This window comes from Clarias gariepinus, chromosome 8 (genome assembly GCF_024256425.1).
Source record: "Clarias gariepinus isolate MV-2021 ecotype Netherlands chromosome 8, CGAR_prim_01v2, whole genome shotgun sequence".
Lineage (NCBI taxonomy): Eukaryota > Metazoa > Chordata > Actinopteri > Siluriformes > Clariidae > Clarias > Clarias gariepinus.
In genome coordinates, this window is record NC_071107.1 from 13,459,372 (window position 1) to 13,477,500 (window position 18,129).

An 18,129-nucleotide genomic window follows, 5' to 3' on the forward strand; every position below is an offset into this window, starting at 1 on the left:
TTGGAAACACCACTTTTTTCTTTACTTTTTCTTTACTTTCTGTTAGCTTAAAACATTCTGGCTCATTCTACAAAAACCATAGAGACTGGTATGCAATGGAATGTGCATTTGTGGAATATTCAAACCTCCCCATCAACCGCAAAGTCTAACAAACTGACAAAGTTGCTGATACACCTGAATCACTTGCCTTGTACCTACATGGTTTTGTTGACTGTGCAGCCTCCTGTTAAAGTGGATGGTAACCATAATTGTATATTTACTGGAAGGTCATGGGTTTAAATCTCAGTGTTCGCTCATTGGTGAAACCCTTAGCTGTTTAGTTCTGTGCTTGGATTGGATACATGTTAATCACATTAGATAAAAATGTCATCTAAATAAAAAATACCTTTGGCTGGAGTCCGGATTAATAGAATAAGTACCTACATAATAAGAACAACAAGGATGATAAATATATTAATGACCATGATAATGATGATAATGACAATTAACTTAATCTGCAGAGACTGTGGTCATTATGACACAGATCACATGTGACTATGCTGCAATAATGCATTCTATGTATTAGCCTGTTAAAGTGTCCCTAGTAATTTACAGGAATACTGTTCTCATGTATGAAACCTAAAATAAACTGCTTCTTCAACATTATATTTACAGAGATGTGTATATCACATAACCACAAACAATAATCTTGACATTTACATTTATTAAAATAAATTAGAAACACATTGACATGGAAACTGAGCTTTGAACTCATGTTTGAAATGCTGTTAAAGAATAAAACACTTGCTGGCATACTGTAATACAGAAATAAGGAATGATCGGGTGGTGTGATGTGACACTTAGCAATGGTTAATGCTATAGTACCACCTTACTTTTAATTATTTTCTAAAACCAGCATATAATGTTTTGTACAGTATTTTCCAATGTATTTGCTGGCCAATTAATTTTGTTATTCATTAATGCCAACCACACACTATACATTTTATATATTTACAGTAACACTTATTTTTGTGAAATATCTTAAAAAATAGTTCCTATTATTTATCTTATAGCAGCTATAAATACTTCTCTCCAGTTCTTCTTTTTTCTGTCTTTAATAGGCTATGAGACAAAAATTGCACCTTTTCATGTTACAGAGAAATTGCAACATAACAGGTTTATATGGAAATGTCAGAGCTTAAATTAATCACCATCTGACCAACGGGTTTGAGAATTCAGACTATGCCATGACATAAGGTAGTGAATAAACATTAGTGCAGATGTCTTGAAAGCTTTTTTTAATTTGTATCCTTTGTTCTTTCAGAGATGGCAATACTTTTTTTAAAGGAAAGAATTTCTGCATTCTTTCCTTTCCTTCAGATTTTTCCTTTAAATTATAAACACATAAACACAATGTCTTAATTTCATCCTATTCCCATCTCTGTGTGCATGGAGTTTTTATGTTCCCTCCGTGTTTGGTGGGTTTCCTCCCACAGTCCGAAGACCTGCAGATTAGGCTTACATTGGCGTTCTCAAATTGCCCGTACTCTGTGTGTGAATGAGTGTATGTGTCCTGCGATGAATTGGCACCCTGTCCAGAGTGTTCCCCTTCTCGTGCCCTAAGTCTCCTGGGATAGGCTCCAGACGACCCTGAATACAGGATAAAGCGGTGTAGACACTTTAACCCAGGGGTCCCATTGCAATATATATATATATAAACAGTGCATTGCTTTTTTTCATATTTGTCACACTTACCTAATTTAGATTATTATGTTTTTCTTTTTAATAATAATCTGAGTAAATACAAAATGCAGTTAAAAAAATATATATCTCATTTCAGGATAAAAAGCTATCCAAAACTGCCTGGGCCTATGTGAAGAAGTAATTGGCTCTATACCTAATAACTGTTTGTGCCCCTCTTGGCCCAAAACAAGGGTTTATGATAATGCCCAATGTTGTGGAGGAATTTTACACTTCTTTGCAGAATTGTTCTAATGCAGCTACATGGGGAGAGTTTTCAAGGTGCATCGTTTTTAAGTTTAACATCTCAAATGGATTTTACTTGACTCGGCCACTCCAAAACCTTAATTTATTTATTTTTTTTATTTTTTATTTTTTTTTTGGGGGGGGGGGTGTCATTGAGAGGTGAATTTGCCGGTGTGTTTCAATCATTGTCCTGCTGCATAACCCAGGTGTGCTTGAGCTTGAGCAGACATACTCCTTTAGAATTTTCTTGTAGATCTATTAAAGCCAATGTCAGGAACTCCAAACATTTGCCGGAAAAAAAACCCTAAACTGGACAGAAAGCTATCATAACATCAGAATAATTTATCCATTTCTCTCCAAACAGGCTACTCAGGTGCTTGTTCAATCCCTTGCTATTTCAAGACTGGACTAGTCCAACACACTCCTGGCAGGTCTGCCTCTCTGCACCATTCATCCTCTGATCCAGAATGCGGCTACACGGTTTGTTTCCAACCTTTTGAATTCTTCCAGACCACCCCACTTCTCTGCTCCCTCCACTAGCTTCCTGTAGTTGCCCGCATCAAATTCAAAACACTGACGCTTGCCTACAAAACTAAAAACGCCCCAGCACACACTTACTGTACTTCTCAGCTCTAATTACACCACACACTGATTGCACCATGTTCCTTCCAACCCTCCAGCACTACTCGACATGTCCCACCATCCTTCTGGGATCAAAGAAGACATGCATCTAGACTTTTTCTGTGATGAACTTCTTTTAAATGTCCCTATAGCCAAGTTATTTGCCATCTTTAAGTGATGACTAATGACCTGACTGTTTCATAGATATCTGGGTTAATCCCACCCCCTACCTCAGCTCCCTAATTTTTTTATCTTCAAGCCCACTTTATTAGCCACCCTTCTTCTCTTAAACTCATAATCATTTACTTCACATGTAGGTTGTCTTCTCAAGCTAGGCCATGTCTTTTGCTAAGGCCTACTTAATTTATTGTTTTCGATGGGTGATACGGTAAGTTTCTCTTTTCGACCAGATTCTTTCATCAGATCAATTCATGTCGCTTTAATATTTCTTCTAACCTTCTACCACAATGTATAAGTACCTTAGGTGTCTGATTTCTCTCTTATTGGCCTGCAGTGTGCCTTTTATGCTCTATGAATTACTGGAGTATAACTAAGTCTACTAATCAACGACACAATCATACGACATTTTGTGCTCTTAAACTGATTGTCATCTGATTCTATAATGTGTTCATTATTACTGTATGTGTATAGTATATTGCATATTTAAAATCTGACTAGCTAAATTTTACCCCACACATTAGAAATGTTGAATACACACACACTTATAAGAAATGCTATAGCTTGAAACTGCTACTGATATAAATGTAGCTTGTTAGATTTCATCATGTAGGAACTGCCAAGGAGAAGCTGAAGGCATGAATATATATAAAAGTAAAAAAATAATTAGCATTAACCAAACTATAGATCTTTCTTTCTCTCTCTCTCTCTCTCTCTCTCTCTTTCTCTCTGTAACACTGCATAATATATTTGTAGAAGTAAAATGATTTTTAATCACTCTATACTACATGATGTATGATTTGTATGATGTACAATCTGTATGATTTCTCTTACCACCATCACCTTTGATTTGTTCATTGCGATAAATAAAATAAAAAAATGATGAGTGGACTTTTTTGTGGCAAAGATCAGTGTTATTACCTACTCACTCATCTTCTATAACGCTTTATCCTGTATTCAGGGTCGTGGGGACTTGGACCCTATCCCAGGAGACTTAGGGCACGAGGCAGGGTACACCCTGAACAGGATGCCAATCCATCGCAGGGCACACACACATACACACTATCACTTACACACTACAGGCAATTTGGGAATGTCAATTAGCCTAACCTGCCTATCTTTGGGCTATGGGAGGAAACCGAAGTACCTGGAGGAAACCCACCAAGCACAGGGAGAACATGCAAACTCCATGCACACAGAGAAGGGGATTGAGCCCAGACCGTGGAGGTGCAAGGCGACAGTGCTAACCACTACACCACTGTGCCGCCAAGATCAGTGTTATACATGAGATAAATATTGAGTTATGTTGAACTTGAATTGAACTATGAATTGAGCATATTCTTTTATTGTTAGGTGATTTATTGAAAGTCTTAAACAGACAGAAAAAGTGACTAGTAAGAGATGCATGAACATGATGGATCCAAAAGCCTATAATTAAGTAGAAACAAGGATAATAGCAAGATGAACATGCATCCAGGTTGTGATCTGACATTTGCTTAGGCTAAAATACAGAAAAAAAATGTGAACTTAGTAAAACTGTGAGACTTATTATTAGAAAAAATGCTGATCTATACTTTTAATCACTGTTCTTCAATTACAGCAAAGGTAGATAGATAGATAGATAGATAGATAGATAGATAGATAGATAGATAGATAGATAGATAGATAGATAGATGTGTATTTACTTACACCCTATAGATCAGTTTAAGATTATTTATTTCATATGATTGCCAAAGAATTTCATTTGCCAAGGAACTAGTTAAATTGAATTTTCTATCGTATTTCTTTTATTTCTTTTATTCATATTTATTTCTTTTAAAATTTGAATTTGAATGTCAGTTTGGTTAAATCGCAAGTTTCAAAACTTGATATGGTATACACTGCTCTAACACACCTGATTCAACCAATCAGCTCATTCACAGCCTTTCCTGAGTTGAAATGGTGAAATAGCTAAGTTTCATTCAAGGCTCTGTCGCCTTATAACAGCAAAAGGAATTTACTATAATGATCTATAACTATTGATCTATAATTGTTGATATATGGATATGTTCTTCTTTTTCTTGCCTTATGTGTTATTTTTTAGTCCAGCAAATAAAAGCATTATTAACCTAACAGGGTGGAACGTGTTGAATTAGTGTGTAAAATATTTTATTACCTTATAGAAATCTTACCAGCCAGAAGTGTCTCCAGGCTGGTTATAGTGTCTGTAGAATAATGATGTCCATCCTCTCGGAGTGTAAATGCACCATGCTCGGCAGTGAAAAACTGCAGTAAACTCAGTGCACCTGCTCCAAAGCATACAGGAAAAGAGCAGGCAGTGTGGACAACACCAGAATGTGCATTCATGAGTAAGCCATCATCAGGGCTGTGTGCGAGTGTCTCACCCTGCTTGATTGAGTAAGCGAAAACACCACAGCCCCACATTCAGGGCAGCAATGGCGAGCATTGTGTTTGTGGTCGAAAAAGGTCAAGCACGCTACATTTTCAAAGCAAGACTGTTTTTAAATCTTAAAGAGAGCAAGCAGTATTGTGGACCCAATGGGCAGGGTAGACAGAATGAGGTTGGGGAAGAATACAGATGAGCAGGCTTGTGAACCCATGCCTCGGCTCGTGCTTAATGGCCTGTTGGGTGTGCATGAATTGATATTCGTTTGACAGTTGGATTGACATTTGACACGGAGTCAAGAAGCAACTGTCCAATGTGTTAATCCTGATTAATAAATCTTCTGAAATTTAGTTTAGGCTACAAAATTCATAGCTCTAAAAATTTAACATTTGTATTAATTAATGGCAAATTGTAATTAAGCAGTATGCATTAACCACAATCCTATTAGCATTGATTCCTTGCAAATTAAAATCTACAATAAATTCCTGCAAGAGTGTTCTTGCCATAATGAAAATAGCAATAATAAATAATCCTTATTAATGAATTAATATTAATGCAAAAAAAATGTGGGGGAAAAAAGGTTTTAAAAAATGAAGTGGGAGCTCTGCTTGTAGTACAGAACGTTTTTTGGCAAAAACTTTTCTGAATACTTTTACATGATTATAGCGTAATTATTTCACTCAATAAATGCACCACATCAAATGAACATTGTATGATTTTAAAAATAATTTACAGGCACAATTATATTTTATGACAAGTGGCATACTCTGTACTGATTTACCCTAAGCTTTACTCTGAAAATGCATTAAAGTTACAGTGCATGTCTCTTGCAAGCTGCAAAGATACAATGCGAGGCAAAAAAGAAGCCGCAAACTCCAAGATTTTACTGTCCCTATTTAGCTTTGCTTAGAGTGCACAGTGTGGGGAAGAATTTATTTGTGAAAATGATTCATCATGCTCCTAGCACCATTTTTTGAGTCATAATCTGAGTCCTGGAATAGGCTGTGCAATCAGGGAAGAAACAATCCACAGATGTGATAACCTGGACATTCAGTACTGTACATTCAGGTCTTCAGCTGACTTATGTTTATTGCCACATAACGTTGCTAAGCCCAGACTTGACCAACTGAAGTAACCCTATATCATAACACTGCCTCTAGAGACTTGTACTTTTTTTTTACATTTTCAGTCCTATGGACGAGATTGTTTACACAACTGACCAGGAACGTTGGTGACCCAGCCTATTGGGAATACAGTGTCTGTGTGGTTGTTTGCACAGCTACACAGCTACTGTATATAACCTGTCATTATAAGCCCTATAGTAGATAAAAAACAGTAGATGTCTGCATTGATTTGTTATTTGTTCTGAGATCTAAAAAAACATCTTACACTTTGGTTACAGTAAAAAAAAATCAGTCATGGATGTGCTTATTTAAATTAGGGGGAGAATTTCTACCAAAACATACTATATGATTGTCACAAAGGCATGGTGGTATTGCATCACAGCCCAGTTTTGGGGTTCTTACTTCAAGAAGAAGAACAACAACCTTTAAAAAAAATCCACTGATGACTCAACTACAATAGCACTTTGGTGCTCACAGGTGTTTATTGTGAGAAAATGTGCTTATGTGATCAATTCCAAAAATAATAATAATTTTAAAAACCCACGAAGGCAACAGCAGGAGGCCTTATATGTAACGGGCTCTGCCTCTTAGCATGTACCACAAACAACACTTTTCTGAGTAATTATTCTTCACATTGTTTTTTCTACCTAATATACATACATGAGGCTCTGCAACCCACATATCAGAGTTAAACAGTACTTTAGCAAAATATAGATCAATAAATTATTATTTTTCTTATATATAAATTATATTTAACTTCCTGTTCTCACAGACATGCTGGTGGTGCAAAAATGCTGTGGTGATGATACATATTGACATACCATCCCACTGTAACAGGAAGACACTTGAGTTCTGTACCCGGTAAAGAAGCCAATGTAGATCCACAGAAAAATGCAATAAACAATAACTTTGTTTTTGTAAGTGAGCATATGTGTTGTGTACTGTATGTACTGATAGTGACAATAACCGTGTCACCATAATAAGTTGCCACTGACTGTGACAAGCTCCTCATCACAATCTTTTAAATTCAACAAAAGAAATTTGGTAAATAATGTGAGGTTTCATTCAATTCATCCATTCAATAAAAATATGTCCATTTACAAACTTAACCGACTATGGTTAATATTACATAAACATACACATGCAGAAGCATACATTATGTATGTATATATTAAACAGTATGCAAATACATAGATATTAGCATTAAGTTTACTGCCTGCGGTAATCAAGTGCACTTTTTTTTAACATTATCTGATTAATTAATATGCTGTGACGTTTTTTCAATATAACAAAGTTGCCTTTTTGTTTAATAAAACCTCATAAAAAAAAGTTTATTTAAAAAAAAGTAAGAAACCCAAAACCCTAATTTGTGAGGTTTAATGCTGGTACTCTTGTTTTCTACCATAGTGCACATGAGGCTAAGTGGTATTTCCCACTGGCCCGTAGTGTGCGAGTGTGTGCGTGCTTGTGATCTGCAATGGATTGTAACCCTGTCCAAGGTCTTCCCTGCCTTCCCTGCCCCGAGACCCTTGGGATAGGCTCCAGGCCTCACACAACCCTTTACAAGATAAGCGCATAGAGAATGAGTAAGAGGGAGGGAGTGTTTGCCAGACGGAAATGGTTGTGGTTACTGGAAAAAGTATTCCCCTTGTGGAATGAATCATTAGTAATAGTACTAATAGTTGGCTGATTTCTATCTCCTATCGTTTTAGACCACAATTCTACTCTAGCAGTTACTGTTGACCACTTTGTCTTCAAGAGGCTAGAAATAGCCTGTGGTTCTCCTGCTGTCCAATTGAGTCTTCTTATTTAAATATTATTTTCATGTTCAGTGACCAGGATGAATGGGTGAGTGGCTCCCTCTAGCTAGTTCATCAAGCAGCAACATTATTAAAAGTAACTCTTTATTTATAATATCATAAGTAGTACTGTAGGTGTTTCCTTAGTAAATGATAGGGTTGTCCTTAGAGGAGAGGAGTTAAAAGTGCTTCTACAGTGCCCTTTAAAAGCCTTCATATCCCCTGAAATTTTCCAGATTTTGTCACGTTACAGCTTCAAACATAAATGTAATTTATTGGGATTTTATGTGATCCCAAGTGGCACGTAATTGTGAAGTAGAAGGAAAATGATATATAATAGTAGTTATAATAGTATAAAAAAAAATTTACAAATAAAAATCTGGAAGTGTGGCATGCATTTCTATTCAGACCCCTTTAGTGTGATAACTAAAATCCAGCAGAACCAATTGCCTTCAGTATTTAGTAAATAGAGGACACACATCATGTACACAAACCACACTTTTCAGATTTTCATTTGTAACATTAAAGTTTTAGCAAACAATATAATGTGTGTTAGATCCTTGACATTTTATCTCTCTATTTTTCTCTCCATTAAGTTCTGTCAAAGAGGCTCCAATGAGATATGTGGTTTATGTTTGTGGAACCAGGAGAATTTAAAATCATGGGGTAATCGGGGGCTGGAAGGGGCAGGGACGCTAAATCTGGCATAGCTGGCGGCAGATGATCATGAAGGACCTCGGACTTGTTCCACTCTTTAAAGTCTAGGTGTGGAGCTTAGCTCATGATTTGGAAGTTAGGAAAAAGTATGCGGTAGTTACCATAGAGAGTGGATTGTGAGAGTGTCACCTTATTTTTTGTAATTCTTAAAATAGACTTTGAGAAGCCACACATGCTAAGCATCTGTTAGCTGTTTTTGTTATATTTTGATCATTGTTTAAAACACTCTTTGTACATTGTGCTTGTAAATAAGATTTCCAGCAATGTTTTTCCCCTAGCTCGATGTTAATGAGAAAAATCATCTTGCAGCTTGTCATGATACCGGGAAGGCAATCAACTTTCCATTCAAAGTTTTCAAAAATGTTGATTAAAAGATACAGTACATCCTGTTGACAACTTGTTAAATATGAGAACTACATACAGCATTAAAATATACTGTAATATACTGTACAGTGTTATAAGGGCACAGATTTTAATTTAAAAAAAGAAATTCTATGACTTGCACATTTATTATGCGTTTTTGAGTCACTGTTAGTCATTTAAATGCTTGTTCAAAGGTTTTAAATCTGAGAGTTTAGTTTTAACACATGGTTTAGGTTAATGTGGCATGCAAATCTTTCAGGACCAACTAACCAATCACTTTAGGTGTAGTACATTTGTTTAGAAATAAAACTAGAAATAAAACTCCACAAATCTTCTTAAGCTAAAGCAGGGGTGGACAAGCCTGATATACTGTAGAGAGGAAAAGCCAGACTCACTCTGGCTTAGTGCAATTGACCATTTGTCTACTGCAGAGAAACTATTGGAGGTATTCAGATCATCTGCTTTTCTTGGCAGATTTAAAAATACTTGCAAGCTATTATAATCTCTGTCAGAATAAAACTCATCCAAGGAACTTGAGCTAAAATTTTCAGCAGATTTCTAAGTTTAATTTATTGCTCCATTATACTGTAGATAATAGTGATTGCACTATTCTATTATGTAATCCTTTATATTGCATATTCTACTTCAGGGATTCTGTTAAGTGAATTAGTATAAGCAAAACTATAGACCAACTATAGATCAAAGTGAAACATTTCAGGTTGTATGAAAGTGTTTTGTTCCATGTTATACTATATTTCAGAGGATTGTTTCCTTCTGCCTACATTTCTCAGCCTTTTTCTACTTTTGTGTCTGTACTCTATCTGTTGTGCATTGTGTGTTATATACCTTATACTTTATGGCCAAAAGTGTGTGGACACCTGATCATACACAACTATATGTCCTGCCTATTATAATACAAGTCTTCACACATCTGGTAATGATTTTCAATAGATTTAGAAAATCTGAGAAAAGCTGACTGAGAAAGTCTGCCATATAATCAGCATTCCAATTCATGGGGTTGCAATCAGGGATAGAGCCACTTTATGTCTTTAATGACATAAAGTGGCTCTTTTGTGCAAATGGGATTGTTATGCTGGAACAAGTTTGGACTTCTTCATTTTCACAGAGTTGCTCTAAAGCCACTCCTATGTTGGTTGTTGTTTTGAAATGAAAACTGTTTAACCAGCTTGAGATCCCGAGCTCTCTGAAGAAGGTTTTCAGTTAGGATATCTCTTTATTTTTCTGCATCTTTTTTTCCCTTTATAGTGACTTGTCTCCCAGTCCTAGTCCCAGAACAGCATGATACTCCCACCACTGTGTTTGATTGTATCACGGTATGGTTTCAACAAGGTGATGAACAGTGCCTAATTTCCCTATTTCAAATAGTTTAATCTTAGTGTAATCAGACCAGAGGATTTTGTTTCTGAACATCGGAGTGTCGCAGCAGGCTCCTTTTAGAGAGGAATAGATTAGCCACTCTACCGTAAAGACCTGATTGGTAGGCTATTACAGTGATGGGTAAGGCTCTACAATCTTCATGAACAAATTTCATTTATAGAGTCCCTTTTTTTGCTCTACAAAGGAAGGCCAGAACAGGAGACTGTAGGTTGTTCCAAATCTCTTCCATTTAAGAAGACTGGCTAACATGTTCTTGGTCACATTAAATGCTACATAAATTCCCTTATGTCCTTCCCATATCTGTGTCTTGGTATAATCTTGTCTCACAAGTCTAAAGATAATTCTCTCGCCCTCATGGCTTTGTTTTTACAACATTTACTGTGAGACCTTATATAGACAGGTGTGTGCTAATTATGTCCAATTAATTTAATTCAGTGCATGACTCTAATCAAATGTAGAAGTGTCTCTTTTTTTAAATGTGAAAAACTTGAAAGGGTCTGAAAACTTTGCTAGCACTGTACTTTTCACCACTAGAGTATTGCATATGTGTAGGTGTCTTTCTTCTGTGTACAGTCTCTTCAATATTACTGAAAATGGTACAAATATTTTTTTCCTTTTTTTTTTTTTTTGCTACACACTGAAAATATTTGAGGTAAAGAAAAAATTAATAAATGTAAGGCTATTGTAATATTTAAATTAAATATTACAAATTAAATATTATTATAAATTAAACCATGGCCTCTTTTGTTTGAGTCCACCCATTTTTTCAAATAAATAAAAATATTGGAACACATGACTGCTTCTTGTTGCCCAGGTATGCTCTGTTAGACTGGCCATTTAAAAATGTTATATCCCAAAATGTTTACTTTGTGTTTCACCAGTAATTGATATGTATGTTGGTTAAAAGAAATATATTAACAAACCAAACATTGAGCAGGTCAACCAAGAAAAACAACAGAAGATGGGAACAATCATTATAAGAATTTTGAAGAAATTCCCTCCTCAGAGCAGGAGAAAAGCATCACATCTCACTGTTTAAAAAAGACTTTGAGAGCAAAAATGTATGTACAGGGCATTCGCCAAGATGCAAACCACTCATCATCTGAAAGAATCTAAACGTCATCCTGCAATTCACAGAGAAATACAAAAGTTCTGGAACCTTTATTAATCTCCGCCAAGGTGATTAGACTACTGTAGATGTGGAAAAAGAAAAAAATCAGGATCCAAGATATACAAATTTATTGCTTAAGCTCAGTGGAGATAGATTTATGACTTGGACTTGCATGGTTTCTTTTGGAAGGTGCATACTAAACTTTATACATAGAAAGGGATAAACCAGTAAAAAAAAAAAAAAATCTAATGAAACTCTTATACAAAAACCTAAAAACACTTGTTAATTTAAATAAAAGACTTATGATGACATCTTGATTGAAAACAAAGAGTTAGTAAAAGACAAACTTAAAACAAAGAGTAAGTTTTGGTACATCATCATGAACAAGTCTTCATAAGACTTCTGAGGTTTGTATCTTCAAGAAAGTACTATATGTATCAAAGCACATTTGTAACTACATCTTGTTTGTGGCACTTTCTATGTGTCGGCCATTTTGTCTATGCACTATAAAAGGGAGCTGTGGAGCATGTACTCCCTGTGAGATAGTAATACAGAGTTTCCTGAGGTCCTCCGTGCCTACTCGCTCACCCCTTAAAGCCCTGCACTGCCCTGGCCTGTTTTTGCCCGTGTCTTCATTTCTGAATCTACCTGCTGGGCTACATAGACCAAGTGACCTGTCTGAAGAATCTGCTCTGACCTGACTATGCATTGGCCTTTAGTACTTCCATTAAAAAAACTCTCATCAACTCTGCATAAGTCAAAGGAGACCTTCACTTATTTGCCACCTAATGCCTATCCACAATGTGAGCAGCTCCCTGATTAAAAACCAGTGTTGACTTTCCCTGGACCTGTGCATCTCCTATAACTCAGTCGCTTCTTGTGTACAAGTTAACCGTGGTGCTCACCTCCTTCTACAGTTACCTGTTGCAGTCGACTCTCCAAAACCTAAAACCGAGTTCTGTGTGTGTGACCAGTCAGCAAAAGCATAACATTGCATTCTTGCATCTCTTCCATTCCTTCTATTCCATCTCAAATTTATTAAAAGTTTCTACATAGACCCTTCCCCCGGTTGTGTCCTGCTTTTGGGACCAACCTACAGTATCTGACAATAAAAGCCTTCTACTGGGTGGATAAAATGAACTAGGCATTAATGGCTATTTTAATGGCTATTGAATTTGTATCACTGGAGCATTTTGATCGTACTGTCTGTGCATGATTAGACCAGAATTTTCCAGGATGTTGGCTGGGACAACACAGACCTCATGAAACGTCTCCAAGAAGTCCAGTTCTTACTCAACGTAATAAATGTTTTTTTTTTTTCCCTGGGGGGCTACACAAAGGAGGAGGTGTACAGGACCAAGTCTCGCACACTGGAGGACTTGGAGGCATATATTCTGAAGATTCTCAGCAAAACAACTTTCTTCAGAAAAATGTTCATTGCGTCCCTGGCCGTTTAAAAAAATAGGTTGATGCCAGCAGGATACAATGAAATAAAATTTTCTTATTTAATTAAAGTACATGTACTATATATACACTAAATACACTATATATATATATATATATATATGGCAATGTGGGTGATGGGGTTCTTTCATTGGCTCACACGTAGGTTAACTGTCACCCACGATAGCCTATCAGAATGGCTCTTGCAGGTATTTAAGGCTGGAATAATCTACCTGGTGTACGTCACGACTAGGACCGCCTTCACGGCGTGCTCGAGGACAGAAGTATGCGCATTGGCTAATGGATATCTGTTTGAGTCAGACTGTCTACTCTTTGTCCGCTGTGAGCGGCACTACAACTCGCGTGGCGAAACGATTTGTCTGGTGGCTGTGAATGTCTGACGCGGTGCAGGCGAGTCTCGTGATGGCGGAAGTATTTGCCCACCGCCTTGCCTGAGGACGGCGCTGCTGTTTCTTCTGCTGTTTCTTCTGCTGTTTCTTCTCCTGCTGTTTCTTTTTTTTTCCTCCAGGTTGTTTCTCACTATTTCCCTTTTTTTGTGTTTTTCGTTTCGTTGTTCTTTTAATTCCTCTGCTAACTGTATAAGCAAGTCAGATTTGCCTTGCTACTGTTCACAGGCCTGTTTGGGCTTTTGGTTACCTGTATCTGTGATTGTTTCATGGAAAGTGTTGTAGCTCCTGGAGAACTCTGACTTTGATATGACTGATCCAGCGACAGTTAGATTGGAATTTTCCTTTGTTTGTGTTTATTGTTTTGGTATTTAATATAAAGAGAACTTGGTTTTCTTTATCAGTTTTTTTGGCGTTTATTTGGTTACGTTGGATGTGGGGTTTTTTTTGTATGATTTTATGTTCACTGTTAAACTGGGAGGCTAGCTAGCTACTTAGCTCTGAGTACGGGTGGTAGTGTAATAGTGTGGAGTGCAGTGCTGATTGTATTCCTGTTTCACTGTGTGTGTGGATGCGTGTGAAGTGCACTTTAAGGTTTGTACCTCGTTCAGCCTGCCCCTGCCACTGGGAAGCCTGTGCCTGAAATTTGTTCGGTCCTGTTTTTGTAAGTTTTGTTTCATTTTATTTCTTTGTGTGATTTATTTTGTGTTTACACAGAGTGCCCTGTTCCACCTATACTGTGCGTGATGGCCATTTGAAACCTAGCATTGCATGCTATTGAGTTTTAATTAATTTTATTGTAAACTAAAATAAAGTTTTGTACATTTTGTATCCTGTCTCTCTAATTCACTTAGCCTAACGAACTTGTGTTATTTGGGTTATTTCCCCGGTTAACCTCGGGGTGGCGTAATCGGGTCTAAAACTTCATATTTAATTGCCTTACCACGGCGTTGCCACATTTCTGGCGTAATCGGCAGGATAGGCTTTCCTTGTTCAGAGAGACGTGGGTACATATGTATTTGGGCTACTCTGTGTACTCAACCCTGGTTGGTTGTTTTTCTCTTTTTCAGTTTTTAGTGTTTGTTGTATTTTAGGATTGATTTTGTGGGAACATCGAGCTGGAGGAGAGACAGCAGCGGCGTCCGGTGTGCCTTCTCCGAGTAGTGAGTGTGGCTGGTGCTACAAGGATGGAGGAAGGTTTCAAGTTCAAGTTCAAGTTCAAGTGGGCTTTATTGTCATTACAACCATATACAGTTAGTACACAGTGAAACGAAACAACGTTCCTCCAGGACCAAGGTGCTACATGCAACATAAACTTACAACATAAATTAACAGAGACACTAAACTAGCTAACCAAGAGGCCTAGTTAACTGGCTAGCAGAGACAGGACAGAGAGATCTAACATAAATTACAACATAAATTAACAAAAACTAACTAGCTAAGTAACATTTCTACAGACAACATAAAGTGCACGTGCAAATGTGCAAACAAGAGCAACAACAAAGTGACAGTGCGCAACCACGACATAACAGAACATAAAATATGGTGTTGAGGTAGTGGGTAAACAAACATTCCTTAAAACAGCAGCAAGATTTGAGGAATTAGTGCAAAAATGTAGTCCAGTAATGATCATTGTGCAAAAAGATTGTTAAAAACAGTGAAGCATTTACAGGTTGGTGTGTACGATAATTTGGTGGTGTAGGTCAGTGTGTCTGCACTTGTGTTGATTAGTCAGTCCAGTCTCAAAATTTTGAGGTAGTTGAGTTAAGCTGTGTGATAATGTTTGTGTTTGTGTGTGTGTGAGTGTGTTTGTGTTTATCAGTCCAGTCCCTTTTTGTTGAGGAGACGGATGGCTTGTGGAAAAAAGCTGTTGCACAGTCTGGATGTGTATGCCCGAATGCTTCGGTACCTTTTTCCAGATGGCAGGAGTGTAAAGTGTGTGTGAGAGGGGTGTGTCCGATCAGCCACAATGCTGGTGGCTTTGCGGATGCAGCGTGTGGTGTAGATGTCTTCAATAGAGGGGAGAGAGGCCCCGATGATCTTCTCCGCTGTCCTCACTATCCGTTGTAGGGTTTTGCGATCCGATATGGCACAATTCCCAAACCAGACAGTGATGCAGCCGCTCAGGATGCTCTCGATAGTTCCTCTATAGAAGGTGGTCAGGATCGGTGGTGGAAGCTGGGCCTTCCTCAGTCGAGGTTTGCGTGAATTAAGGGGGATGGTAGCCCCGCTAAGGGCGGATCATTTCGCTAGAGGGTGCGATAGGAAGAGTGTACCTGCTCGTCTACCGTTAATTGTCGCAAGGCGAACTACGAGTGCACAGTCTGACTCACTTGTGCCGTCGGGAAACTAGTCCCCACCGCGTTGCAAAGTCGAAGCTTCTCAGTTCTCAGTAGTAGGTACGGGGAAGGACAGATTTCAATGTCGTTTCGCATGTCCAGTGGGATGTTAAGGTTTGTATTTGCTGCATGCTCTGCACAGTATGCAGAGGGGACTGGTTTGTTTGAGCCTCCGGTATCCGGGTTGCTAGCGGGATTGCTGGCTTCGCCTGTGCTCATTAGAGTTGCCCTTGGTACAGTCTTCGGGACGAGCCAGTGAAGGCGTCAATGTGTCCTCAAGTCGCAGAAGCAGTTGCTTTAATCCAAGATCCAATTGAAGCTGTTGATTTGTTTGTTCTGTCTCAAAGAGTAAAGTGAGGTCAGGGCGTTGTTGCGGCGATATCATTTAAATTTGATGTCGCAGGAGATACCATTGCTGGATTTAGTGTCTGTTCAGCGGTATAGGCAATTCTGCCATCAGAAAATGAAGTAGTTAAGTCACATGTCAGCTAGCTTCTAGAAGCCAACGTTATTGGAGAAGGCTGCAGTTCATATGTGTCGCCCCTAGTGTCTGTCCCGCAAATGGGCAGTAGTCTGTGCAATGGGTCGCCCTGTTTAGGGTGGCACCAGGGACTCTGCCCATGGTTATTGAGGTAAAAAGTCAGGGCCAGGGTCTGGCAGGTCCTAGTTTATTGATGTTTGGGGTGGATGTTGCAGCTAAGGCCCCTGTGGGATTATCAGGGCAGGGTGCAGGTATTTAAGGCTGGAATAATCTACCTGGTGTACGTCACGACTAGGACCGCCTTCACGGCGTGCGCGAGGACAGAAGTATGCGCATTGGCTAATGGATATCTGTTTGAGTCAGACTGTCTACTCTTTGTCGGCCGTGGAGCCTTTTCTTGTGCATGTGTTATTCTGCATGGTCCGCTGTGATACATTTTGTATCCTGTCTCTCTGATTCACTTAGCCTAACGAACTTGTGTTCCTTATATTCCTTATATGTTCCTTATATAAACTTCATATTTAATTGCCTTACCACGGCGTTGCCACATATATATATTGTAAAGCCTTAGGGCAGAGGCGTAGTGACACAGGCACAGACACGGGGGTTGCGGTGATTTATGAGTGGTTTTTTTTTTCAGTGGTCAGCGGTGAGAGCAGGGCAGGAGTGCAGGGACGGGGAGAAAAGATAACTGGGGCAATACGGTTCACTGCAGGGGAGCTTCGTCGTCCTCCCACGGGGGCCAGTAACAGGGCGCCGGTGGGGGAGCGCCGTGCGAGCATACGGGGGGGGGCAGCCGGGCAGCGACGCTTAGTCCTCCGGGGCAGTTTAGCACGGGACTCCGCAGGGCCCTCGGAATCTGTAGAGAAAGAGGGAGAGAGAGAAACAGAGAAACAACAACAAAACTGTACGTTAGTAGCGAACTCTCCATTCTCATATTTCCTCCCCGCCGCCCTGGAGTTCCGCTCTCCTTTTATAGTAGCCAGAGTACTCCAGGACGGTAAATGGAAATGGGCGACCGGCCGTGCACGGTTCTGGCGCCCCGCCCCTTTTCCGCTGATTTTGGTTTCGTAGGTGCGCGAGGTTGACTAGAGAGCGGAGCAGGTGTACGGTTCTCCGTCACAATAGGGTTAGATGATGAACTGCTTTTCAAAGTCCGGGTTTCGGAGGACTTGGGAGCTGGACAGGAGAGCTTTCAATTGTCCATTAGTCGTTGGAAAGTGGCCGGGGCCCCGTGTAGACCAAATGGCAGGACTCGATACTGCCAGTGGCCTCTGTCGGTGCTAAAGGCTGTTTTCTCTCTTGCTTCCGGGGTAAGGGCCACCTGCCAATATCCCTTCGTCAGGTCTAACGTGGAGACAAAGCGAGCTTTCCACAGTCGCTCGATAAGTCCATTCACGCGTGGCAGTGGGTATGCATCAAAGTCTGACACCTGGTTAAGATGGCGGAAGTCATTACAAAGCCGTAAGCTACCGTCGGGCTTCGGTACTGCCACAATCGGGCTCGACCAGGGGCTTACCGACTCTTCGATAATGCCGGTTCGTAGCATTTTGTCCACTTCTGCCTCGATCGCACTGCGGCGGGCTTTTGGGATACGGTAGGGGCGCTGGCGTACTAGGCTACCGGTGAGTGTCTTGAGCTCATGTTGCACCAGGTGTGTGCATCCTGGTTCTAGAGAGAAGACATCCTGGTGTTGATCTATGAGCTCCTTTATTGTTTGTACCTGGGTTGGGGTGAGGTCCTCTCCCCGCTGCACGAGATCCCGGGCCTGTTCTGCAGGAGATAGAGTAGCCATGGC